The following is a 27980-nucleotide window of genomic DNA, read 5'->3' as shown; positions in this document are numbered from 1 at the left end:
ACCCTGCCATCGGATCTCCACATTCTGTACCGTGATTCTTCACTTCACAACGTTTTTCCACTGTTCAATCGTCCAATGTTTACGCTCCTTACACCAAGAGAGGCGTCGTTTGGCACAGCGTGATGTGTGGCTTATGAACAGCCGCTCGACCATGGAATCCAAGTTTTCTCACCTCCTGCCTAACTGTCATAGTACTTGCAGTGGATTCTAATGCAGTTTGGAATTCCTGTGTGATGGTCTGGATAGATGTCTGCCTATTACACATTACAACTCTCTTCCACTGTCGGCGGTCTCTGTTCAGTCAACAGACTGAATGGAGTACCTAGTAGTAGGTGGCAGCACAATGCACCTAATATGAAAAACGTATGTTTTTGGGGGTGTCTGGAAACTTTTGATCACATAATGTATGTGCTGTTTTGTTCCTCGTAGTCGGTATTAACCGAGAACACTTCTAGCTTATGATTTGAATTCTACAATGGAATCTGAATCGTCCGAGACTTAGTAATCCTACCTGTTCGCAGATTAAAACTATGCGGAATGGTGTCACTGAAATTACTATAGTCGCAGATTCAGCAGTAAGAGAAGTGTGTCATACCCCTTATACCAATGATCCCAAACCATTTAGCCATCTAGGTCAGCGAGGGAGGGGGGGAGGGGGAGGGGGAAGAAGATGGTCGGTATATTTGTTTGTTTGGGAGAGGGAACCAAACAGCGAGGTCATCGGTCACGTCGGATTAGGGAAGGATGGCGAAGGAAGTCTGTCGTGCGCTTTCAAAGAAATCTTTTTCTCATTTGCCTGAAGCGACTTAAGGAAATCACAGAAAACTTAAATCAGGATGGCCGGACGCATGAGAAAAGGAAATAGGCAGTGAGGGGGGAGGGGGTGGAGGGAAGGGGGGGGGGGGAGGAGAACGGAGGAGGATGTAGAGGAAGATATGGGGAGGAGGAGACGGGCAAAGAGAGGGGGAGTAGGGCGAGGAGGAGATAAATGAGTGGAGAGAGGAAGGGATGGCAGAGAAAGAGGGGGGAGTCCAGCACTTGTATCTAATTCCCATATATTTTTAGCAATTGCGAATAATTGCCGGGTTCGATAGCATATAATAAAACTTTGTGAACGAATTTCGCAGCCCAATGTGGATTGCATGTGTGGTAGTCCTCCCTCCCCCATCCCCCCACGTCACTACCCCGCTCCACGAAGGAGGTTTCGTTTTGGAAATGCAGGGATTAGTTATACGGACGTCTAAAGAGCGCATCTGTTCGCAATGACACAACTGCCCGCGCGTGCCGCTATAACTCCGCCAACACTCCCACAGTCCCATGGGTGTTACATGGAAGGTAAATCTCAATCCCCCATACACGAAGAAGCCCTGGTTTGGAAGCGCACAGGTTGAGTTCAAAGACATATGTGTCAAAGAGGGTATCGCACCAATGGACTTCCTAAGGGAAGACAGAGAACGTGCTTGGAATCGAATGCCCAAGTGGCCGACACTGGCCGGAATGTTCCTTGTACAATGCTGCAGAATGTTCCGAAATGTTGTAGAGTCTTCCAGAAGATTCGAGAGTGTTCTAGATCTCCGAGGTAATTTGGAATGAATGGGAGGTACATTATTTACACACTTAAGTCACTTTGACAAACGCTTCGAGTTATTCATAAGTGAACTCCAGCAGATGAAATCAACGTATATTTACAGAAATCATTTCTTTGGACTCGAGTGAGAAAAGTACAATTAATAACAAATATAGTTCATCTATCCAGTTATCAAGAAGCGAAACGCTTTGTCGAAAAACTTTTACAAATTAACGAATTTGGTAACTAGCCAAATTGAACTTACAGAATGATTTTTGTAACATTGTCAACAGATCAAATAAATTAATAGATAAAGATTTTCCAAAGGTTGTTCAAAATTACGCTTGTTATTTGAAAGAACCATTTTAGCAGTAAGATATGAGGTAGTTGATGACATTAATTGAAAAATTCAATACAAGATATGAACATGAACAATTGTCAATCAACGCAATTTAAACAATAGTAATATCAGTAAACCACAAAGGAAAAACCGAAGTTCCGTTTCAGTTCCAAAGACTGGAATTGCCAGTAATATTAGCGATTAACATCACTGTAAATAAGGCACAAAGGCAAACTTTAAGGTGTTGTGGTACTAACTTCAAAGAGTCATGATTTCCCACGGTCAGTTGTGTGTAGCTTGCTCTTGGTACAATAATCCTAAAGAATTCGTGCATCTACTCATCAGCAGCTTTACTGTATGATTAAATGATGATGGCGTCCTCTTGGGCAAAATATTCCGGAGGTAAAATAGTCCCCCATTCGGATCTCCGGGCGGGGACTACTCAGGAGGACGTCGTTATCAGGAGAACGAAAACTGGCGTTCTACGGATCGGAGCGTGGAATGTCAGATCCCTTAATCGGGCAGGTAGGTTAGAAAATTTAAAAAGGGAAATGGATAGGTTAAAGTTAGATATAGTGGGAATTAGTGAAGTTCGGTGGCAGGAGGAACAAGACTTTTGGTCAGGTGATTACAGGGTTATAAATACAAAATCAAATAGGGGTAATGCAGGAGTAGGTTTAATAATGAATAAAAAAATAGGAGTGCGGGTTAGCTACTACAAACAGCATAGTGAACGCATTATTGTGGCCAAGATAGACACAAAGCCCATGCCTACTACAGTAGTACAAGTTTATATGCCAACTAGCTCTGCAGGTGATGAAGAAATAGATGAAATGTATGACGAGATAAAAGAAATTATTCAGGTAGTGAAGGGAGACGATAATTTAATAGTCATGGGTGACTGGAATTCGTCAGTAGGAAAAGGGAGAGAAGGAAACATAGTAGGTGAATATGGATTGGGGGGAAGAAATGAAAGAGGAAGCCGCCTTGTAGAATTTTGCACACAGCATAACTTAATCATAGCTAACACTTGGTTCAAGAATCATAAAAGAAGGTTGTATACCTGGAAGAATCCTGGAGATACTAAAAGGTATCAGATAGATTATATAATGGTAAGACAGAGATTTAGGAACCAGGTTTTAAATTGTAAGACATTTCCTGGGGCAGATGTGGATTCTGACCACAATCTATTGGTTATGAACTGCAATTTGAAACTGAAGAAACTGCAAAAAGGTGGGAATTTAAGGAGATGGGACCTGGATAAACTGAAAGAACCAGAGGTTGTAGAGAGTTTCAGGGAGAGCATAAGGGAACAATTGACAGGAATGGGGGAAAGAAATACAGTAGAAGAAGAATGGGTAGCTCTGAGGGATGAAGTAGTGAAGGCAGCAGACGATCAAATAGGTGAAAAGAAGAGGGCTAATAGAAATCCTTGGGTAACAGAAGAAATATTGAATTTAATTGATGAAAGGAGAAAATATAAAAATGCAGTAAATGAAGCAGGGAAAAAGGAATACAAACGTCTCAAAAATGACATCGACAGGAAGTGCAAAATGACTAAGCAGGGATGGCTAGAGGACAAATGTAAGGATGTAGAGGCTAGGGGTAAGATAGATACTGCCTACAGGAAAATTAAAGAGACCTTTGGAGAGAAGAGAACCACTTGTATGAATATCAAGAGCTCAGATGGCAACCCAGTTCTAAGCAAAGAAGGGAAGGCAGAAAGGTGGAAGGAGTATATAGAGGGTTTATACAAGGGCGATGTACTTGAGGACAATATTATGGAAATGGAAGAGGATGTGGATGAAGACGAAATGGGAGATAAGACACTGCATGAAGAGTTTGACAGAGCACTGAAAGACCTGATTCGAAACAAGGCCCCGGGAGTAGACAAAATTCCATTAGAACTACTGATGGCCTCGGGAGACCAAGTCATGACAAAACTCTACCATCTGGTGAGCACGATGTATGAGACAGGCGAAATACCCTCAGACGTCAAGAAGAATATAATAATTCCAATCCCAAAGAAAGCAGGTGTTGACAGATGTGAAAATTACCGAACTATCAGTTTAATAAATCACAGCTGCAAAATACTAACGCGAATTCTTTACAGACGAATGGAAAAACTGGTAGAAGCCGACCTTGGGGAAGATCAGTTTGGATTCCGTAGAAATGTTGGAACACGTGAGGCAATACTGACCTTACGACTTATCTTAGAAGAAAAATTAAGAAAAGGCAAACCTACGTTTCTAGCATTTGTAGACTTAGAGAAAGGTTTTGACAATGTTAAGTGGAATACTCTCTTTCAAATTCTGAAGGTGGCAGGGGTAAAATACAGGGAGCGAAAGGCTATTTACAATTTGTACAGAAACCAGATGGCAGTTATAAGAGTCGAGGGGCATGAAAGGGTTGCAGTGGTTGGGAAAGGAGTGAGACAGGGTTGTAGCCTCTCCCCGATGTTATTCAATCTGTATATTGAGCAAGCAGTAAAGGAAACAAAAGAAAAATTCGGAGTAGGTATTAAAATTCATGGAGAAGAAGTAAAAACTTTGAGGTTCGCCGATGACATTGTAATTCTGTCAGAGACAGCAAAGGACTTGGAAGAGCAGTTGAACGGAATGGACAGTGTCTTGAAAGGAGGATATAAGATGAACATCAACAAAAGCAAAACGAGGATAATGGAATGTAGTCGAATTAAGTCGGGTGATGCTGAGGGAATTAGATTAGGAAATGAGACACTTAAAGTAGTAAAGGATTTTGGTATTTAGGGAGTAAAATAACTGATGATGGTCGAAGTAGAGAGGATATAAAATGTAGACTGGCAATGGCAAGGAAAGCGTTTCTCAAGAAGAGAAATTTGTTAACATCAAGTATAGATTTAAGTGTCAGGAAGTCGTTTCCGAAAGTATTTGTATGGAGTGTAGCCATGTATGGAAGTGAAACATGGACGATAACTAGTTTGGACAAGAAGAGAATAGAAGCTTTCGAAATGTGGTGCTACAGAAGAATGCTGAAGATAAGGTGGGTAGATCACGTAACTAATGAGGAGGTATTGAATAGGATTGGGGAGAAGAGAAGTTTGTGGCATAACTTGACTAGAAGAAGGGATCGGTTGGTAGGACATGTTTTGAGGCATCAAGGGATCACAAATTTAGCATTGGAGGGCACCGTGGAGGGTAAAAATTGTAGAGGGAGACCAAGAGATGAATACACTAAGCAGATTCAGAAGGATGTAGGTTGCAGTAGGTACTGGGAGATGAAGAAGCTTGCACAGGATAGAATAGCATGGAGAGCTGCATCAAACCAGTCTCAGGACTGAAGACCACAGCAACAACAACAACTCATCAAATCACAAGATGAGAAACGTAGTTCATAAGAAGTATTGTGTTGGAATAACTAAGTATGAAATATAGTGAAAATAAAACGAAGTTTTTCTTCACTAAACTAAATACGGCCATATTGAGAACATGATGATTTAGTACAGCTTCATTATTTCTGTATTTAAAGGTTGATTCTTTTAGTATATATATAAAAATTACCTACCACTAATCACTGATTTTTATATCAGGTGTCACTCATTGGTTACCCTGTTGTGTACTTTAACCGTTGTGCTGCGGCAACTGTGTTTCTGGAGATACGAGTATTTCAAGTGGTCGCTATCACACTGCGATGGTCATCCGGACATCTTCCGTCTCTTTCGCATCCCCCAATGTATATTTTAAGGGAAAGACTTCGAGATTTGTATTACAAGTTTTGGAATGTTAACGACTGTTTTCGAATGTTTTAGATTTTCGAATGTTGTAGGTTTCCGAATGTTCTAGATTTTCGAATTTTCTAGAAATTTTCTGAATCTTTTTCACGTTCAGGAATCTTTAGGAATACTCTCCGTGTTCTGTAAGTAAATGATTGACAACGAAGTTTATTTCTAATTAGGGTATTATTGAGTATTACGGTGGATTTAAAATTACTCGAGAGCAATTATGAGCGTTCGAGAGCACATTTTAACGTGGAATACTATCATTATTACGATTTTTTAATGTTAATTTTTGCATTGTTCTCGATTTATCTGGAATTCCGGGGAAAATAAATGAATATAAAAACCCTATGAAGTGGTTCTTTTTCACCTACTGACTAAATAAAACATGGCGGCCAATAATACGTGATGCACCTACCCAGCTTCACACACTACTGTTTATATACAAGAGAACTTCAAAAAGTAAGTTATTAATTTTTTGGCATAGCATGTAATTTTTATTGGAGGCTGCACTATTATTCAACGTGACACAAATACAAGACACTGTTTTTCGACACACTTACCAAGTCTCTGTCAATAATGGTCTGAATGTTCTATGAAGCATTCAGTTCCTCGACGATAAAAATCCGCACCTTGGTCACAGAGTCATTCCAGAACCCTTATGCTGGAAACTCTCTTTCGCCCCAAGGGGTGGATGTTGTGCAGGATGATAGTCAGTAACTGGATGATGTCTGCAGCCGTAGGGGGAGGGCGCAGGGAATTGTTGGGGCGGATAGGCCGGTCGATGGGGCGAACGGAGACAATGAGCTCAGGGTTAGTGGGAGGGGTTCTGGCTTGGCCCAGGTGTTCTTTCAGTTTGTCGAGATGATGGAAATCACTTGGTGCAAGATCTGGAGTTCCAAATCGGCGTCACCCACTTCTGTGCGGTCTTGGTCATACTGTTGGCACCATTTCACTACCGCTAGGCACGAAGTTTCGTTTGGTCTATAAATCGCCAGAATTTTACTGTGAATCTGCATGCAATTTAAACGTATTCGCCTACAATAATGTTCTGTCCCGTATACTTCAACTTTAAAGTAGGTTTCCACTTGTCACACCACTTCATTCCCACATTCTGATGCACATGTTATTTGTACCACAGCAGAACTGTGTCTGTAGAAAACCCGGAGCATACAGTCTCTTCTGACAATGCACCATTTGTTCAGCAATAGTCTTAGCGTCATACGTCATGAGTAACTTACTTTATGAAGTCTCCACTATCACGCACACGCACGCCGCACACACACACACACACACACACACACACATATATATATATATATATATATATATATCCTGCACAGAACAAATTTTCAATATAAAGATCGTGCTAAAATACAAAGCAGTCAGAAACAGCCCAATAATTTGCAGGTTTTTTGCTTTAAAAAGGCATAAAACTCAGCTGACCGGCAAGCACTTTTTATATCCTTGAAGAACAAGGGTTAGATTAAGGTGATGGTATGTCTCCTCTCTTATTGAACATGGTGCTGGACAAGGCCATCCGCGAATGGGAAAATTAAATGAAGAATAAAAACTGCTGGAAACCTATACAGATGGGGTGAGCCAAGGATGACATAACAATTTCACGTTTAGTTTTTTCTGACGACTTAGCCCTTCTAGCGGACGATGAAACAACAGCAATCGAACAGGTTGAAACCCTTAAAGAATGTGCAGACAAAGTTGGTCTGCAAACATCTTTCCTACAGTCTGAGTTCATCGCCACGAAAACTGACACCCAAAACGTGACTACAAAATACGCTCATATCAATAGAGTCCCATATTTTAAATACTTAGGTGAAGTCCTTGAACGTACGGGCGAGAGAAAATAGCATAAAACATTCACCTCCAAAAACTAGTTTATGGAAGAACATACAAGCTGTACAACAAAGAATGCTTGTCCAAAATCACTAAAGTTAGGCAGTGTAGTACAGTATTAAATCCTGAAGTCCTCAGTATGCCAGTGAAACCTCGACAGTCCACATAAAAGGTGACATAGAAACCCTATTAAAGGAAGAACGTAAAATCATAATAAACATACTAGGGCAAAGGAAAGCAGAAGAAATGGCTCTGAGCACTATGGGACTTAACTGCTGAGGTCATCAGTCCCCTATAACTTAGAACTACTTAAACCTAACTAACCTAAGGACACCACACACATTCATGACCGAGGCAGGATTCGAACCTGCGACCGTAGCGGTCGCGCGGCTCCAGACAGAAGCGCCTAGAATCGCTCGCCCACACCGACCGGCGAAAACAGAAGAGGGCTATAGACTACAGTCTCGTCAAACAACTGAGAACTTGTCCAACCTTCCGACAGACATTAGAAAAAGGCGATTAAAAACTTTTGGGCACGTTTGTAGGCTTCCCAAAACAAGACTTACTCACAAAATTCTTAAGTACATAGGACTTAAAACTATACCCTGGATACAAGAGGTCAAAAAGGACCTACAAGAAGCTCAGATGAATTATTCCGATATTTTGGATACAAAGGTGTTTAAGCAGAAAGTTGACAGATGGGAAGTTAAATCAGAGAACGAGGCTGCGAAGAAAGCACGAACAAAATGGACAAAGGAAGAGAGCCCATGCAGAAAAAATGAGAGCAGTGTGGAAAAAAAGGAAAAAGGATCAAGAAGATTTGCGTGATACAACAGGGTCTAATCGCACATAATAATTATATCACTCTCTTGCCAATTGGGTACCCCTCTGTCCATTACAAGCTCATTTCTTATCTGGCTGGAAGGGACCGAAGCCCTATACTAGGCCGTATCTCCAATACCCAGTTCTAGGTGCTTTAGATCCACACTGCCGTTTTTGAGTATCAGTACTATTTTTTACGAACGCCATTGCAGTAGCTATTGCAATATTCGATTTCTACTAGTAGAGGGCATTTTCGGCATTTAGTATACGCCGTTGGGCAAGTGTAAAAACGAGCCACTTGACAAATAAATATTTATTTCATGGTGACGTACTTTATTTACCAGCCGTTAATTAGAGCCTCGTAAATATGTTTGCTGACTTTAATGTGCTTTGTGGAGATAAAACAGGTGCGAGCAAACAAACAAAAAATGCAAAATTATTTTACGTTGCTTGGTTTACGAGCATTTTAGCGTTAACGGCCACCAGAAGAAGTTACGGTATTTTATAGGGAACGCCGCAACCCGTAGAAATAAAATGTAGCGTTTGTGTGCACGTGACGGCTATAAAGAGAAAAGCGATGGAGAATTGGCCCGCTGTTGCACGGAATGAGGTGGTGCTCCGATTCAGACGTTGTGCGCGTGGTGGCGTATAGCGGGCTTCAAATCCGCATTTGGCCAAGTTGATAACGATTTGCCTCTACGTTCTCGATACCACTTCTAGCAGAACCCAAGATTTTTGCTTTATAATGCCTCGGTCGAATTCATCTCTGTTCCTTGTCCGACTTAAGTAAAACTATGTTATTGAGGTTGACGGGACTTTAAAATAAAACAAAAAAAAGTTCTTAGGCACAGACTGCAGACAGCAGGACAGCAGATGAAAGTTGTCACTGGGTGAATGCCATATGACTTATAATGCGCGATATGAAACTATTTAAGTACCTGATGGTCTACTGTTTGCAGAATATGTGTTAGTTCTTGATCGCAAGGCTTTTTATGTGATTAGTAGTTTATATCAATTATGATTACCGAATGCTCATTGTGTGTTAAGAAAATAGTGTAAATTTAACAAAACGTTCAGCCAAGAAAAGCAGCGTCAAAACAATTAAAACATAGGAAATCAGAAAGAGAAAAAATTGCAGGTGTCCCTTACGAGGGGGCCATCGCTGGCATACAAATTGTTCACTCTAAAGCCGTCCTCACGTGAGACTAGGCAGCTCAAGTTCACGTAGTGGACGCGATATCCAACCGTACAGCCCTGATCACACGGGACGTGCTGGTTATCGTGATTCGCGACTGTAGCGCTCTCCAGAAGCAGATGTCGCCTGTATCCAGCTCGGATAACACACAGTTTGTTTACGAACATGGATAAAAATGGTTCAAATGGCTCTGAGCTCTCTGGGACTTAACATCTGAGGCTATCAGTCCCCTAAAATTTAGAGCTGCTTAAACCTAACTAACCGAAGGACATCACACACATCCATGACCAAGGCAGGAGTCGAACCTGCGACCGTAGCAGTCACGCGGTGCCGGACTGAAACGCCTAGAACCACTCGGCCACAACAGCTGGCCGAACATAGACCACCGTAAAATTATACGATAGTTCTAGAAAAGCACAGACTTCCTCTCTTGCCCGCACGATAGTAATGTTGTTTTCTCTTTAGTACACATAAACAAAAATTTCAGTATTATGGACGTGATAGAAGACAGAAAGGAAAGTTCCACGTCCAGTCTGTAAGCACATCAGCTTATATAAGTTCCTGAGAGGGAGTGCACTTCCGTTTACGTAACTTCGAATATTACAGGTAATATTTCTCTAAAATTAATAACAAACTAGGCGAATAAAAGAGATTTTTGATACAGCAATGCGCGGAAACGTTACCTTGATTTCGTTACTCGGTGTGTGTATCCGTTACACTACATTGAAATTGTGTGACATATGGCCTTGGGTTTTATATTACCATCTCCTGGTCTAAGGCGCTGCAGTCGTGAACTGTGCGGCTGGTCCCGGCGGAGGTTCGTGTCCTCCCACGGGCGTGGGTGTGTGTGTTTGTTCTTAGAATAATTCAGGTTAATTAGTGTGTAAGCTTAGGGACTGATGACCTTAGCAGTTAAGTCCCTGAAGATTTCACACATTTATCTTTATCTTACCATCTCTTGTAGGCCTTAATCAGCTATGTGTTACAAACTGAAATTTATTTATAACAAATCTTAGCACGAAAAACTCGTTTCTGATAAATGTTGAATTTGTCGTTGCGTCAAAACGGTATACTTTCATATTCCGTAACTAGCTGTACGAAAACAACTAAATAAAAAAAATTCTTTATGATCAATTTGACGTTTCCAGTCATTTTATTACAACAAATCGTACCCATTACGACACGTTTTCGAGAAACCAGTGAGCTGCTGCTCTCCAACAGCATATATTCATAGAAACTCTTCACCCTCCCCCCCTCCCCTTTCCGCATAGGCCTCGGCAGGCCCAACGGTACCGATGTATCGGTCACTGGATGTGGATATGGTGGAGGGGGGCGGCATGTGTGCAGCACACGGCTGCCCCCCCCCCACCCCCCCCCCCCCCCCCCCCCACCGTTGTAACTTTTCGTGACCGAGGACACTACCCTGCATGCCAACAGCGCTCGGCAGACCCTGACGGTCGACCGTTGTGGCCGAGCGGTTCTAGGCGCTTCAGTCCGGAACCGCGTTGCCGCTAAAGTCGCAGGTTCGAATCCTGCCTTGGGCATGGATGTGTGTGACGTCCTTAGGTTAGTTAGGTTTAAGTAGTTCTAAGTTCTAGGGGACTGATGACCTCAGATATTAAGGCCCATAGTGCTCAGAGCCATTTGAACCATTTGAGCTTACTATGATGAGGTCAGTTTGTGAACAGTTTTAAAATTCAATTTTTTTATATTCTTGTGACTCAAAGGGTTAAGGTAAGCATTTTGTTGCTCATGTTTCCTGAGCGTTTCCTTTTTTCTTGTTTTGAGCCATAGCACCACTTTTGAAAGTTTGTCGTTGGAGGCCTGGTTCATGTACTGAACATTTCCTTGTTGTTACTGCATTTCGGAATACGTACAGCGTACGGAACACAACCACGCTCCAGACAACGCCTACAGAGTCGCTCGGTGCCTTTGTAATCGCAAGCCTCCACAATTCTCTCCTCCAGCTGTCTCTGGCTACACCCCCGCATCGCAGCACAGCGGTGGTGTCGCTCCTTCGGCCTCTCCTTCTCGTTTCGCCAGCTGGACGAGTGTACCGCCTACCTCTTCTGAGTCGTGGCTGATTAAATTCTTTCCCCTGCGCCTCCTGGCCGGTGCGTGCGATATGCGTGGCAGCGTGGCGCAGGTGGGCGCCCACCTTTGTGTAGCTACAGCCAGCCCCTGCCCCGCTGTGTTTGTCTTCTGACCGCACCCTAAGCCCACTGTGTGCGCGCGCAGACCCGCTCGAGCCGTTTTAAACAGTGTTGCTGTTCTTCCGTCGGCAGAGTTTGCGAGAAAACAGAGCCGCGCCTCGTTCGCTTCTTGTAATCCCCTGGATTCTGCCGGTAAGAACTTGCTAACAAAGTATTAGTCAGAAGCGGGAACGCTAACGAAGGCAAAGCAGAAGCAAGCAACGAAAGTAAACACTTGCAGCACCGTTGAATCTGTGAGTTAACTGGCCTATAAAAAGCGTCGTGTACACGCTAGCATTACCATCCTGCCTTTTGAGCATTTTTGTTGACTTCTGGAGGGCAGTTTCTGACGACGACGGGCAGTAACGAATAACAATTTGGATTACCACTTTCGTGTTTTTTCTGCTGGAAACCGTATATGAAACTGACTTTAGGGTCCGTCTTTGATACTTCGACCGAAAATAATCTAATCAGCAAGTCGTTGCTTTACATTGCTATCAAAAATCTTCAGAAGTTCTTGGCCGGACGGTGTGGCCAAGTGGTTCTACGCGCTTCAGTCTGGAACCGTGCGACTGCTACTGTCGCAGGTTCGAATCCTGCCTCGGAATCGATGTGTGTGATGTCCTTAGGTTAGTTACGTTTAAGTAGTTCTAAGTTCTAGGGGACTGGTGACCTCAGATGTTGAGTCCCATAGTGCTCAGAGCCATTTGAACCAGAAGTTCTTGACCGACCTACGATAGAGTAATAAGCGTTCTGACAGACCTTACCTTGAACGGCAATGTACAGACTTCATGTTCGAACTGAATGCGAGATAGAAATTTCTGTGCTATGCTCTGAAAATGTGCGGTTTCGATTTATTTCTCGCAGCCACGTTCAACTATGATAGAAAGGCACGTAATCCAGCACACAGATTGTTTCACCTCATACATGATTTCAAACGAGAATTTTCTACACCTCAATGTGTGGTTTTGGTTATAAATTTATTTTCAATAACATTTTCACAAAATTTTGTAATACTGGTGTAAAAACTTGTGTTAAGTAAATTTAAAAACATTCGTTGTCAGCTATGTAAATGCTTAGACTCTTTACTTGCAATTGTAACATCTCTGTTGAAAAGACGTTGAACTTGTTAGTTTTGTGGAGTCATTGGTAATAATGGAGCGAGGTCGCGTAGTAGTTAGCATAATGGACTCACACCAGTGAAGACAATGGTTCAAATCCAGCCACACAGATCTAGATATTCTGTGATTTCCCTAAATCACTCCAGGCACATGCCGGGATCTTTCCTTTGAAAGAGTACGATCGATTTCCTTCCCCATCCTTGAAACAATCAGGGTAAGTACTCCATCCCCAAAGACCTTGATGTCGATGAAACATTAAACCCTAATCTTCCTTCCTTCCTTGACTGGTAATAGAGAAATTTTTGTGCAGTCGAAGGGAGTTACATTTCTCTGAAAGTTGGTTTAGCACTGTGAAACAGTTTGCGTGTTAACCATGAAAAGATTCAGAAGAGATCAACTTATGGGAACTCTTATTATTTACGAGCAGGAGCTACGATGAGAACCCACATTGAAAGTTGTATGTAATTTCTTCGAACTGATGAGGCCTTTGCTAGCAATCATACTCCGGAAAAGATAACAGCTAGGTACCAGATTTTGTAATTTATCAGTGTGGGCATGACTACTTTCAATTTTACGCAAAAATGACAAATATCTGTAGAGATGATACGTCACTGGAAATGTATTCTCTATCGAAAGAGCATGTCACACTACGACGCTAAAATTAGAGACATTTGGGTCCATACACAGAGGTAGTAACAGTCATTCTTCCCGCGTACCATCTTCGAATGGAATAAGGGGGAAGCAAATAACACTACTCCACCAAGTACCCTTCGTCCTGCATCGGACGCTGACTTTGAGAAGTCCAGATGCACAGGTAGAAATTCACCTCTTTGCTCAGTATGTCTTTCTGCAATCAAACTAGTCGAAAAAAACGTGCAGTTCATACTGTGTTGTGAGCAAAGTAGTGTAAGGGACTCAGAGTGTATCAAAGAGTAGCATCGGTTAACTGTGTTCGTATGTGCCCTGGCTAAAATCGCACACACCTTCGTGACACAAAAAACAAAACTTGGCTCTCAGGTATGCGTCTACATTCATTTCGAAGTGTGTCCGTATCACTAAATCAAAAACACAAACTTTTGTGTACGGCAAAGTCGTCTGTTTTCCAAGGGCGCTTTTTCACAGCACTCTCGAGCAACATCAGTATTGGGTGGAAGGTACCCTTGCTCGAATACAGGCTAGAATCCGCCGTGGCACATCTTAGATGTGATCGTCAAGCCAGCCCTTGTCCAAACTGACACGTTCTCGAATGGTGGCTCTGCATAAGTCGCGCACACTACATGGTCGATGTTGACGTCCAAGCGCAGCGCGTTTCAATCGAATCTAGACTCGTCCGAAGGGATCCATGTCTGGATAGTAGGCAGGTTACTCGATTCTGGTGACCTGGCATCCTGGAGGAACGTTTTCTCGAGAAATTATTGATGAGCAAGCGGGTTATCATCCGCCAAGATAAATTGTCACCAAAATGTTGGCGATACGGTCACACTATTGGTTGCAGAACATCATCCCTGTACCTGCGCGTAACCTGACGATGCGGACGCGATCATTGGTAGCGATTGTCCTTCGTGGCATGATGGATGTTTCCTCCGCAGTGAGTTTGCCTTCAGCCGACGAGAGGCGTACAATGGCTCCATTTAATGCCACCCAAACATCATTCCACCACCATCGTGTTGGACATGTGGGACAGTATGCTGGAAGCGTTCGACATTACCTGGCTGTCTACAAACACGTTCCCTGCTTTTTCCAAGGTACAAACAAATCCGAGTTACTTCCGTAAACGACACCGAACACCAATCCTGTGGTGCCCATTTTGCATGATTTCTTGCCTCCTGTAAAGGAGTCCATTGTGTTGTGGTGTACGACATGGTGTTCGACACACTCGCCAGGAATGGCTATTCGCATCACGGAATCGTATCCTAACAGTTCGATGCGATACGTGACGTCCTGTAGCCTCTTCGAACGCCAAACGGTTACTTCGACTCAGAAATCGTAGATAACGATCATCCTATGCACCTGTCGGACTTGAACAGCCTGTGTGGCGTAAGAACTCTACATTATCTGTCAGTTGGAATCCATTACATGGTCGGCTCACATCAGTTGAACTATGGTGCACACATCCAGCAACTTTACTGGTTGACAAGCCTTCTGCGAGTAACCTGATGTTGCGGACGCGATCATTGGTAGCGATTGTCCTTCGTGGCATGATGGATGTTTCCTCTGCTATTCCACATACCTCTCTATGCGTCTCCGCTTTACTTTGAACTGAAATGTTGAAAACCATTCAAGTGTAGTTCCTCGCCCCCCCCCCCTCCCTCCCACGTCCCTCGGTGGACCAACACGCCTAAAAACGCGGACAGAATAGAAATAGAAAAAGGTCCGGGTTCCGACTAAAGTCCAGCAAAATGTCTCGTAGGTTGCACTGGCGCAGCTCAATGCTTCGATGACATTACAGTCATAAGTCGATATGATATGGGACCCAGACATTTACCAGTAAATGGAAAACTACACATTTTCAGGTAACGTTAGTGTGGCCTGTTTAAAGTATGACAGCAATCTTGCCAAGTTGTCAGGATAAAATAAGACGGGTAGCATTCCAGAAGGTATGTTTATGACATTTTTAACCGGTATAATTACGTATATCGACTTAAAATTAAACTACTACTGATTTTATCCAAAATTGTTGGCTACAACATTTCCTCTCCGTTGTTCAACTTTTGTAAATAGCTCTCCTACTAGCTTAATAGTATAATTAACTAGTTAAAATGTATTTGCTGAACCGACATTTTTGTATTGTACGATAGTACGACATGGTAGACAGTTCGCTGTATGTCCATTATTTTAGAGATGGTTGCGGGACTCGGCTGTTCGATAGAGAATGTCAAATTAAACACCTTCAACGGTCAAATTTCCAACCTTGTTTTATTTGTCAACCAGTTTCAGCGTTTTACTACGCAGCCGGCAGGTGACTGTTGAAGTGATCATTGTAGCAAAAATCCACTAACACCGCCATTGCTGGCCCCTGTTTTGATCACAACCGAGGTAGATTCTTCCAACACGTCGGTCAGGGGCCTGAAGATGGCATAGTAAAACGATGAAACTGGTTGCCAAATAAAATGAGGTTGTAAATTTGACGGCTGAAGGTCTTTAATTTGACATCTTCTGGTAGGCAATTAGTGTCAAATACCGCAAAATATTCTGCTATAATGTTCGATGCCGACTTCAGTCTGACGACCGGGATGGCCGAGTGGTTCTAGGCGCTAGAGCCTGGAACCACGCGACCGCTACGGTCGCAGGTTCGAATCCTGCCTCGGGCATGGATATGTGTGATGTCCTTAGGTTAGTTAGGTTTAAGTAGTTCCAGGGGACTGATGACTCAGAAGTTAAGTCCCATAGTGCTCAGAGCCATTTGAACCATTTTGAGCCGACAGCAGTCTACATAGTTTTGATGGTCGGATGTGCCATAGTTGATGCTGCTCCATTGCTGATTGGTCGGTTGTCTGAAGACAGGAAGCTCAATAAAGATATCCGGCGTTACAAAGAAGATTTCTGCGAGAAAACGATTCGTAGCGTATTTCATCGGCTTTGGCATCTTGGGATCCACTCATCTCGAGATTCCATAAAACCGCAGTTGGAAAAGATAAGCGGATGCCACCTGAGGTAAAAGATCTCCTTAACAAACTACCCCCAGTGGGGAAATCCTACAGCTACCTCCTTATAATGAAATGGCTCTAGCGAAAAATGCAATTACGAATCAAACATTTCAGTATGGCAGTGTAGACTTCTAATTCGTTATCATCGTCGTGCATACAAAACCCATCCCGGATGATTAGAGCTCTGTGAAAAGGAGCACTGTCGTTTCAGAACTAGGGCTGTTGATAAAATATACATATCCATATTTTTTTTGCAAAAATACATCTGCGATATTTTCTTCGGCGATATATCGGTATCGTAATGGCAATACCGAGTGCCAATTTTTGTATTTTATATTATATTCTTCGCAATTTTCAGTATATATTTGAAGTTGTTCTTTTAAAATTGTGGTAGAACATACTTTTAGGTTCAATGTGTCTTACTACTTTCTGAGCTATCAACACGCCCAGTCTCTCTCTCTTTGGCTGTGTGAGGCAAGTGTGGCTGGCGCAAAGTAGTAGGGTTGAACTGAGGAGTGGCGGTGTGCATGGAGTAACAAGATTTCCGATGTGAAGAAACAGCAAACTAGTTGCGTTTAAAAACAATTTTTAATGCAACGAGTGTGCTATTTCTTCACATCGGCATTCTTCAAAAACAGTTGCTGGAGATAATGAACAAAACTCTAAATGACAAGTCTGGTCATTGCAATGGGCAGAGACGTGTGAGGTAAAGCGCTGACTTATCGGCGCTCGTCGCTACCAACGGAAACTGCAACGTTTAACTTCACCACGCAATTTTGACGCTACAGCTGCTAGTTCGCCGGTGTTTGCAGAAACGAAAAAAAAAAAAAACCGGGAAGTCGACATGAAGTGTTCCGGAGAAACCCGACTATGACGGAATTGAACGATCGACCCATCGGATATCTTTTATTGTGCCATTTACATGAAGTTACCATTGTTAGCTAAGTGAAGGTCTTCCTTTCAATTCTTACTCTATGGCGGATAAGCAGACTGCTAGCTTCTTGATATACAGAATATCTAGTAATAACTCAACGCTGAAATAAATATACAGCTCTAAAATCGGCTGAGTATATAGAATATGAAGTCGATATTTTTATAGGCCGGTACGTCGATAACTTTTCCGTCGATATATCAATACTTTTTTCGATATGATAATGATACTTTTTAAATATAGATATATTGGATTCCCGATATTTTTAAAAATATCAACAGCCCAACTTAGAACATGGTATCACTATTAGGTAAAAGACTGTATATGGGATAGGCCTGCTCGGCTAGAATCGTCCCATAATCCTAGGCAGTAATGCCACCTTGCAGAGTAACCACTGAGCCATGGAATACCACTATATGGCTGTCCTAATCATCTGCGAAACCCTGCCATGTTTCACTCTAGACACGTAAACTCGGACAGAAGTTGGAAACAAGTGTGCAACAAGACTCATTCGACCAAATGACTTTCTTCCATTGATCTATAGTCTAGGTTTTATGGCTCTGGGCATCACGTTTTCCTGTTACGGGCATTTGCATCACTGTTGAGTGTCTATGGATTTCCAACTCACCTGCATTTCGTGCTTACGTTGCTACCTTTGTGTTGTTCTGGTGCTGGCATGATTACCGAGTGCGATACTCAGTTGTAGAGTGACTTTTGCAACTGCCGTCCTCTTATTTTTCGTCACATTCCTCCACAATGACCCTCTGTCACGATTACTGAACACAGACTTTAGTCCGCGCTGTGTGTTAATGGGTTGTTTCTTTCCGTTTTCCCTGTAGGCGATATAAATCGCCGACAGGATGCCTCTTGAAATACCAAACACTTCGGCTGCCTTCGTTACAGAACCACTCACCACACGAGCGCAAACAAGTACCCACGTTCGAATTCATTTAGCTCCGACACGATGCACTCACAACTACACGGAAAACTATTCTGAGCATGAAGGTACTTTTAATGTCGAGGTCATTGAGCAGGGGCCGTTCTTGGTCAGTTACAACAGTGCAATCTGCACGCATGGCTATCATCTGCATTTGTGTTAAAGCGTGACTGTAGGATATTGCACGGCCGAGCGAGCGATATGTTTGTCCTCTCCGGCGCTATTCGCGTTGTGGCGCTAAGATGCTGCACGGTGCTCAGCATGGCCCTCTTAAACCCATCTGTTCCATAATGTCTCGAAAGTCGTGGATCCCGACCAATGCAATAGCAATTTCGCACAACAATAAACAACAGTCTGGATAGGCCATTATAGTGGCACTTTAGAATTCCAAAAAGTGCTGGTAGATGGTTGTATTTATGTCGAGTCTCCAGCCGGAACATATCGTCATCTGGACACAATATTTCGGCGGTCAGCTTGGCCCCCATCTTCAGATGAGTACGCAGTCACACTAACTCGTCGCAACTGAAATCAAACACGCCGTGGCGGCTCCTTTACACACCGACAGTGAGTCTACCGCGTGCGCGAACATAACTGCCCTCCAGCGCAAGACACAACGAAGCATCGGTGGTGAAAGCTCGCGGAAAGGATAAATCGATATCAGACACTTCTGACGGCTTTTGATGACCGAAACAAGGACCGTTGTTTCTTAATGTCAAATAGATCAGGGTTCCAACTCTTAAAGTATACCCCTTACCTCTATTTATAGTATTGTCACATATCCGGATTTCAACGGATTTTTTTCACTATAGAGTTCCAATACCACTACGCAGGGGCACCACTTGTGTCACGTCGTATTTATGTCCTTCAGCAAGACAATGTTCCTCCACCGCAGATTTTTCTGGCTGAAATAAACGCTTATGGCGACGATGCTCCACGCAACGATCCTGAACCGTCAGAATCGTTTGTCCAATATAGGCTTTCCCGCAATGGCAGGGAATCTTGAAGACCCAGGGATTTCTCAAACCCAAATCATCCTTCACTGTGCCCACAGAGCAATGGTCTTAGCCGGCGAACGGAATACACTTTTAATACCAAATTCCTTTAAAATTCTTCCTATTTTTGAAGATCTGCTTCCCGCAAAAGGTGGGAATGCCACCGGTTTGCTTGTATCTCCTGTTCGTTCCAGCGAAGACCCAATCTGTAGAGCACGACCGATCTGATAGTCATATCAGCGCACACTCCGCTGCAGAGTGAAAATCTCATTCTTGAAACATCCCCCAGGCTGTGGCTAAGCCATGTCTCCGCAATATCCTTTCTTTCAGGAGTGCTAGTTCTGCAAGGTTCGCAGGAGAGCTTCTGTAAAGTCTGGAAGGTAGGAGACGAGGTACTGGCAGAAGTAAAGCTGTGAGTACCGGGCGTGAGTCGTGCTTCGGTAGCTCAGTGGTAGAGCACTTGCCCGCGAAAGGCAAAGGTCCCGAGTTCGAGTCTCGGTCGGGCACACAGTTTTAATCTGCCAGGAAGTTTCAAATAATCCTTAGTTAATAACGAACATCAAAACGGATACAGAAATTAGTGAACATAGGGCTGTCTTAGCGAGATTGAATACCGCCACTCCCAAATCCTCCAAAAATAAACAAAAAATATACCTATTCAAAAAAGCACATAAAAATTCACTTGACGCCTTCCTGAGAGACAATCTCCACTCCTTCCAAACTAATAATATAAGCGTAGACCAGATGTGGCTTGAATTCAGAGAAATAGTATCGGCAGCAAGTGAGAGATTTATACGAAATAAATTAACAGATGACGGAGCTGATCCTCCTTCGTACACAAAACGGGTCAGATCAGTGTTGCAGAAACATGGGAACAAACAAGCCAAAGTTAAACAGACGCAAAATCCCCAAGATTGGCAATCTCTTAAAAAAGCTCGAAATTTAGCGCGGACTTCAATGCGGGATACTTATAACAGTTTCCACAACGAAACTTTGTCTCGAAACCTAGCTGAAAATCCAAAGAGATTCTGGTCGTATCTGAAGCGGCAAGACACAATCAATGCCTTCTCTACGCGATAGCAATGGAGATAGTATCCAAGACAGTGCTGCCAATGCAGAGTTACGAAACACAGCCTACCGAAATGCCTTCACAAAAGAAGAAGATGTAAATATTCCAGAATTCGAATCGAGAACAGCTGTCAACATGAGTAACGTAGAAGTAAATATCCTTAGAGTAGTGAATCAACTTAAATCACTTAATAAAATCAAGTCTTCTGGTCCAGACTGTATACCAATTAGGTTCCTTTCAGACTATGTTGATGTATTAGCTCCATACTTGGCAATCATATACAACCATTCGCTGGACGAAAGATCGGTACCCAAAGACAGGAAAGTTGCACAGGTCACGCCAATATTCAAGAAAGGTAGTAGGAGTAATCCACTTAATTACAGGCCCATATCATTAACGTCGATATGTAGCAGGATTCTGGAACTTATATTGTGTTCGAACATTATGAATTATCTCGAAGAAAACGGGCTATTCGCACACAGTCAACATGGGTTTAGAAAACAACGTTGTTGTGAAGTGCATGAAGTGTTGAGTGCCGTTAACAAGGGATTTCAGGTAGACGCCGTATTTCTGGATCTCCAGAAGGCTTTTGAACTGTACCACGCAAGCGGATTTTAGTGAAATTGCGTGCTGTGTGTTGGATTTGTGATTGACGGAAAGTCATCAGTAAAACAGAAGTGATTTCTGGCGTTCGCCAAGGTAGTGTTATAGGCCCTTTACTGTTCCTTGTCTATATAAACGATTTGCGAAACAATCTGAGGAGCCGTAATAGGTTGTTTGCACATAACACTGTCATTTATCGACTAATGAAGTCACCAGAAGACCAAAACAAACTGGAAACGATTTAGAAAATATATCTGAATTGTGCGAAAATTAGCAGTTGACCCGAAATAACAAAACGTTTGAGGTCATCCACATAAGTGCTAAAAGGAATCCCTTAAACTTCGGTCACACGGTAAATCAGTCAAATATAAGGGCCTTAAATTCAGCAAAATACCTAGAAATTACAACTACGAACCACTTAAATTGGAAGGAACACACAGAAAATGTAGTGGGGAAGACTAACCAAAGACTGCGTTTTATGGGCATGACACTCAGAAAATGTAACAGATCTACTAAGGAGACTGCCTACACCACGCTTGTCCGTCCTCTTTTAGAATACTTGTGTGCAGTGTGGGATTCACACCAGATAGGACTGACGGAGTACATGGAAAAAGTTCAAGGATGGGCAGCAAGTTTTGTAAAACAAATGTTCCAATGTGTGTGAAATCTTATGGGACTTAACTGCTAAGGTCATCAGTCCCTAAGCTTACACACTACTTAACCTAAATTATCCTAAGGACAAACACACAGCCGGCCGAAGTGGCCGCGCGGTTCTGGCGCTGCAGTCTGGAACCGCGAGACCGCTACGGTCGCAGGTTCGAATCCTGCCTCGGGCATGGATGTGTGTGATGTCCTTAGGTTAGTTAGGTTTAACTAGTTCTAAGTTCTAGGGGACTAATGACCTCAGCAGTTGAGTCCCATAGTGCTCAGAGCCATTTTTGACAAACACACACACCTATGCCCGCGAGAGGACCCGAACCTTCGCCAGGACCCGCCGCACAGTCCAGGACTGCAGCGCCCTAGACCGCTCGGCTAATCCCGCGCGGCAGCAAGTTTTGTATCATCGCGAAATATAGGAGAGTGTGTCAATGAAATGACACAGGATTTGGGATGAACGTCATTAAAAGAAAGGCGTTTTTCATTGCGACAGAATCTTCTTACGATATTCCAATCACCAACTTTCCTCCTCCGAATGCGAAAATATTTTATTGACACCGACCTACATGGGAAGAAACGATCACCACAATAAAATAAGGGAAATGAGAGCTCGTACGGAAAGATATTGGTGTTCGTTCTTTCCGCGCGCTATACGAGATTGGAATAATAGAGAATTGTGAAGGTGGGTCGATGAACCCTCTGCCAGGCACTTAATGTGATTTTGAGAGTATGCATATGGATGCAGTATAACCATTGTGCTTGGAAACAGCTTTTAGATGATCCAGTTCTTGTGTGAAACTATCTGCATCTGAGATAGCGTAAGCTCATTTTACCAATGTAGTCCCAAAAGTAAGGTGTCCTATTTTTTTATAAGTACATAGACCTGTTTATTTCTACAATGATTTACATCACTTTACAGCTTGAATATTTAGCTATTTTTCGACGTAATCATCATTTCTGCCGGCCGGTGTGGCCGAGCGGTTCTAGGCGCTTCAGTCTGGAACCGCGCGACCGTTACGGTCGCAGGTTCGACTCCTTCCTCGGGTATGGATGTGTGTGATGTCCTTAGGTTAGTTAGGTTTAAGTAGTTCTAAGTTCTAGGGGACTGATGACCGCAGATGTTAAGTCCCATAGTGCTGAGACCCATCATCATTTCTGTCAATGCATTTTTGTAGAAGCTGTGGCAATTTTTGTATGCCCATGTCATACCAGCTCGCCGCCATGCTGTTCAGAAAGTTATGAACCTTTTCTTTCACACCGTCGTCGGAGCTGAATCGCTTTCCGGCCAAATGTTCTTTTAACTTAGAGAACAGGGAGCCAAGTCAGGACTATAGGATGGGTGGGTGATTATGTTCCACTGAAACTGTTGCAGGAGAGCAACGGTTTGCCGAGCGATGTGTGGGCGAGCGTTGTCATGGTGAATGTGTACTCCCTTGCTCAGTATTCCTCTTCTCCGGTTCTGAATTGCCCGTTTGAGTTTTTTCAGAGTCTCACAGTACCTGTCAGCGTTAATTGTGGTCCCAGTGGGCATAAAGTCAACCAACAATACCACTTTCTATCCCAGAAAACAGTAGTCATTACTTTACCGGCAGACTGTGTTTGTTTGAATTTCCGCAGCTTTGGCGAAGAAGGATGCCGCCACTGGCGTGATTGTTGCTTGGTCTCAGGTGTAAAGTGGTATGCCCAGGTTTCGTCACCCGTCACAATAGAGTCTAGAAAGTTGTCCTGTTCGGCTGCAAGGCGGTGAAGAAATGCACGGGAAGCATCAACTCGCTGCCGCATGTGGTCCTCAGTCATCATGCGTTGCACCCACACCTTCCGGTAGTTCAATGTTACCGTGAAAATTCTGTGCGTGGTGTTTCGGGAAACCTCAGGAACCAACGTGCAGAGATGATTCAGAGTGATCCGCCGATCTTCACGCATGCTTTGCTCAACCTCCAACACTGTCTCCTCAAAAATTGACGGTTTCCCGTTCCTTTGATCGTCGTGAATTTCGGTCTGACCAGCTGCAAACTCTCTATACCACTTACGAACATTTTTGACATCCATGCACGACTCACCATACACTTCGGTCAATTGGCGATGATTTTCAGTCGGCGCAGTGCCCTTTGCGTTCAAAAACCGCACAACTGCGCGCAATTCGCACTTGGCGGTAACATCCAACGGGAGCACCATTCTCAACGGCTGCCAAGCCAGGGCTGAGCGCCTCAGCGCGGCGTACGCGTGTTTATTCAAAGCGCGTGAAGCACTCCTCATTACAGTGTGACCAACTGCCACACAAACAGAGTTCTGTTCTTATAAAAAAATAGGAGACATTACTTTTGGGATTACCCTCGTACATAGCACCCCACTGCGTTGGTACGATGGATGACAGCTTGATACATGTCCTCAGAATCTGTCAGTGTGACGGCCTACTCACCTGAAGAAGGCGGCCAGGTGGACCGCCGAAATATTGTGTCCAGATAACGATATTTTCCGGCTGGAGACCCGACATGCATAGAACCAATTATTGCGTGGGGAAAGTATACGGAACCACATCGAGTACTGGTAGAGGTTTCTCTTTGCGTTACTCAAGGCGGCTTCAAAACACTTTATACCCGAAGTTTTACCCAAAGCAACTAAATTTGTAATTTTTGGTTCCCCATATTGGATCCACCATCTGATTCGTAATTAGCGACCCCAAAGATCTAAAAAGAACCCAGTTTTGTAGGATTTTGTATCTTGTTTTCCCAGTATATTCAAGTTTCCAAGCGAGTGGGTGTAGTGTGCGCTGGTGGCGGTGTGGCCGGCTTACCTGGGGACAGGACCAGGAGACGAAGGGCGTGGCCCGCAGCGCGGCGAGCGCCGCCACCGTGTGGCAGAGCGGCGGCGGCGGGGAGCCCAGCAGGCCCGCCGAGTCGCTGCCCAGCACCGCGTTCAGCAGCGCCGGCAGGCCCTGCCACGACGGCTCGCACACCGCTGCAACAAACACCACACAGTCACCTGCAGTACAGGGCAGGACGGCGCGACATAGCGGCAGAGAGAGCGTCCGGGCAGTCGCACCCAAAAGTAATCACACCTCTGCACTGCTTGGAACAAATCAACAAAACTCGCTCACAGATGAAATCACACACACACACACACACACACACTGGTCATACCGGACTCGAGAGTCCATTACCGCAGCAACGTATTTTCGCCATCTGTCCCTGTCTTGGGCTATTTCCCATCTACGCCTTGGTCTCCCCACAGGACGTTTTCCCTCCAAGTGCCCTACCAGTACTCTGCGCGCTGCCCTGCCCTCACCCATTCGAGCTACGTGACCCGCCCATCGCAGTCTACGTGATTTAATAATGCCGATTATGTCAGGGCTTGAATAGAGTTCGTGAACCTCTTCGTTACGCAGTTTTCGCCACTCTCCGCTAATGTCATCCCTTTTTGCTCCGAAAATTTTTCCTCAAAATTTTGTTTTCAAATACTCGAAACGGCTTTTCATTTTGCACAGTGAGAGACCAAGTCTCACACCCATACAGCATAACTGGTAGAATAATAGTTTTGTATATTCAAATAGTTAAATACCTAGACAATATCCGTGATCAAAGTAATCTATTCAGTGAGAAGTAGCACGCATTTCCCGTCCGTAATCTCTTCTTCAGTTCGGATTCAATCTCTTTTCTCGAAGTGATGTCCAGACTCTTAAATGTGTTCACTTTTTCAAACTGCATGTCTCCAACTCTTAACATTTCCTGATCTACTGCTGTTGGCATGCTAGTGGTAACCAGGTATTTAGTTTTCTCTCCACTTTTTTCAACAATCAAGTCTTTTGAAACAGCAGAATTAACCACCCTTGTGCCATTATCATTCGAAATGTTATGCATACTTTCTTTCCCAAGTGTAGGCCAGAATGCTTCCTTCTTCCCTATCTTTGCATTAAAATCACCTGGGATTAATTTTGTATCGTACGAGGAGAACTCATCCCACAGTTGATCTAGTTCTTCATAAAATCCGTCTTTAACAACCTCTTCAGTGTCCTCAGTTGGTGCGTGTACATTAATTACTACTAGTCTATTCCACCTGCCAGACAACAGCGCAATGAAATCATATGTATAAAAAAAATTATGTGGAACAATACCGGAGAAGGAAAGTTGCCACTCGCCATATAGCGGAGATGCTGAGTTGTGATAGGCACAACAAAAAGAGTCACACAATTATAGCTTTCAGTCAATAAGCCCTTTGTCAGCAGTACACACACACACACACACACACACACACACACACACAACTTGCACACACATCTGCAGTCACAGTGAGCTGAAACCGCACTGCGAGCAGCAGCACCAGTGCATGATGGGAGTGTCGACTGGGTGGGGGTAAGGAGAAGGCTGGGGCGGGGAGGGAGAGGGATATTGTGGTGGGAGTGACTGACAGTGAAGTGTTGCAGTTTAGAAGGAGGGCAGGAGAGGAGGTGCTCAGGAGGGAGTGGGTAAGTCGCGGAAAGGAGAGCAATAAAAAGAAATAAAGAGAAATTAAAAGACTGGGTGTGGCAGTGAAATGACGGCTGTGTAATGCTAGAATGGGAACAGGGAGGGGGCTGGATGGGTGAGGACAGTGCCTAACGAAGGTTGAGGCCAGGAGGGTTACGGGAACTTAGGATGTATTGCAGGGAAAGTTTCCACCTGCGCAATTCAGAAAAACTGGTGTTGGTGGGAAGGATCCATATGGCACAGGCTGTGAAGCAGTTGTTGAGATGAGGGATTTGTTTGGCAGCGTGTTCAGCAACAGGGTGGTCCACTTGTTTTTTGGCCACAGTTTGTCAGTGGCTGTTCATGCGGACAGACAGACTGTTACACATTCCATCCTGAATTTTCCATCGTTTGAAAATTTCTGTGGAGTAGGACACCCTGCCGCCATTAGGGGAGGGTGTACAAGTGGGAAAGGTTTTACAGCTATGGATGGACCAATTTCAACTACCCTGTAACTTCCTAATAGAATAAAACTACAATAAGAAAACAGCAGTTGTGAAATAGTGAGAGTGGGCATGAGCGGGCAGTATAATCCGTACATACACTGGCGGATAAAAATCGCAACACCAAAAAAATAATTGATATAGAGTAGTTAAATTTCGCGAATGCATTTGTCTAGCTAACATATTTAAGTGATTAAAACTGCAGCATCACAGGTTAATGTAAGCGCGAGAGAAGCCATTCCAAATGTGAAATGCTGGTACATTAATAGCCAGTGTAACCACCAGACTGTTGAATGCAAGCAAGGAAAAGTGCATCCATTGGGCTGTACAGGTGCCAGATGTGAGTTCGTGGGGTGGAGTTCCCTGCCTGTTGCACTTGGTAGGTCGATACAGGGATGGTTAATGGTGGTTGCGGATGACGATAGAGTTGCCGTCCAACGACGTCTCTTAAGTGCTCGATTGGAGACATATCTGGCTATCGATTAGGCCAAGGCAACATGTCGACACTCTGTAGAGCGTGTTGCGTTACAACAGCGGTATGTGGGCGAGCGTTATCCTGTTAGAAAACACCCCCAGGAATGCTGTACACCAGTGGCAGCACAGGAGGTCGAATCGCTACATTTACTTACAGTTTGGCAGTCACGGTGCGTGGAATAACCAAGAGAGTGCTCCTGCTGCCATGTAAAAGTGCAGCAGTTTGCTTTTGTTCTACAATATTTATTACAATGTTGTGCTACCAAGCACCGACGGAAGATTCTGTTAACATAAAAGCGGAGCCCTGATCATAACTCCAGGTGTAGGTCCATTGCGTCTAGTACGCAAACAGCTTGACTGCAGGCTTTCAACTCGCCTCCCCCTGACCAACACAACCCGTCACTGACACCGAGTCATAACCAGTTTTGATCAGAGGACACAACAGACCTCTACCCTGCTCTGCAATAAATTCAAATGCGTGTGAAATCTTATGGGACTTAACTGCTAAGGTCATCAGTCCCCAAGCTTACACACTACTTAACGTAAATTATCCTAAGGACAAACACACACACCCATGCCCGAGGGAGGACTCGAACCTCTGTCGCGAGCAGCCCTACAGTCGATGACTGCACCGCCCTAGACCGCTCGGCTAATCCCGCGTGGCTGCCCTCCAATAAGCTCTCGCTTGACACCATCGAAGTCGCACATGGCGGTGGGTTGGGGCCAGTGGAATGCACGCTACATTGCGTCTGGCTCGGAGCTGTCCTTGAAATAGTCCGTTTGTAACGGTTCGTGTCAGCTATTGCTCAGATTACTGCTGCAAAGGCACTGCCATACGCCTCAGCCATACGCCGAACACGATGGTCTTCCTTCTCGGTAA

Source organism: Schistocerca americana, chromosome 2 (genome assembly GCF_021461395.2).
Source record: "Schistocerca americana isolate TAMUIC-IGC-003095 chromosome 2, iqSchAmer2.1, whole genome shotgun sequence".
In the NCBI taxonomy this organism is placed as follows: Eukaryota; Metazoa; Arthropoda; class Insecta; order Orthoptera; family Acrididae; genus Schistocerca; species Schistocerca americana.
Note: the sequence above shows the minus strand (reverse complement) of the source record.